Source organism: Crinia signifera, chromosome 3, assembly GCF_055691185.1.
Source record: "Crinia signifera chromosome 3, ASM5569118v1, whole genome shotgun sequence".
Lineage (NCBI taxonomy): Eukaryota > Metazoa > Chordata > Amphibia > Anura > Myobatrachidae > Crinia > Crinia signifera.
The window spans coordinates 319,499,183-319,500,157 of NC_139219.1; positions in this window are offsets into that span (position 1 = coordinate 319,499,183).

Sequence of the window (975 nt, forward strand, 5' to 3'; positions counted from 1 at the left end):
GTAACTATATATATATATATATATATATATATATATATATATATATATATATATATATACATACAGACACAAACTTATACACTTAACAATTGTGTGTATAAAATATGTAAAACTTGAGACTATTTGTAGCAAAAGGAAACATTTGTAACAATTTAAATCACAACGATTTTGAACGATTGAAGCATATGAGACATTTTATGAATCCCACAGTATTATATAATCTTATATGTGACCCAGGCGGTGAGCACCCGGCAGACAGGGAGACTTCTGGCAGTCTGTACTAGTGATAAGTTACTATGAGGCGATAAAGGAAGATTGTAGAGAGAACAGAGCAGTGGGCGCCGGTAACTGCCAGGCGATGTCTTACCGGGAGATGGGACAGCAGAGGTGATATCTGCTAGTATACTGTACATGTGATACAGGGGGGAGCAGCCGCCTGCCTGGGACTGGCACACAGACACAGTGTCACCCCCTGTACAGGAGGGACACCTAGAGATGTGACACATCTACACTATCAGAATATATATATATATATATATATATATATATATATACACACACACACACACACACACACACACACATATCTCCTGTTTGTGTGACTGTGTTGATGCTGGGGACGGACTTGCGTTATACACTGCGGCACAGCAGGGGAACCCGGAGTCTCAGTAATATGTATGGCTGAGAGCGGAGAGTGGTGGATGCAATTAATGTCATCATAATAATCAGATGGTTATTTATTTACCCCCAAAAAGAAGACAAGCTGAGGTACTAAGTACCACCCTGTATACTGTATGTACTTATCCAAAGCACTGACACAGATATGACTGCAGGAGAGATGGATCGCTGGGAGATAGCGAGATATAATGGACAGGTTTGTAAATACATACTGCAGGTAAACAGAGCAGAAACTTCAATGCGAACCTCAAAGTTAGGCATATATATATATATATATATATATATATATATATATAT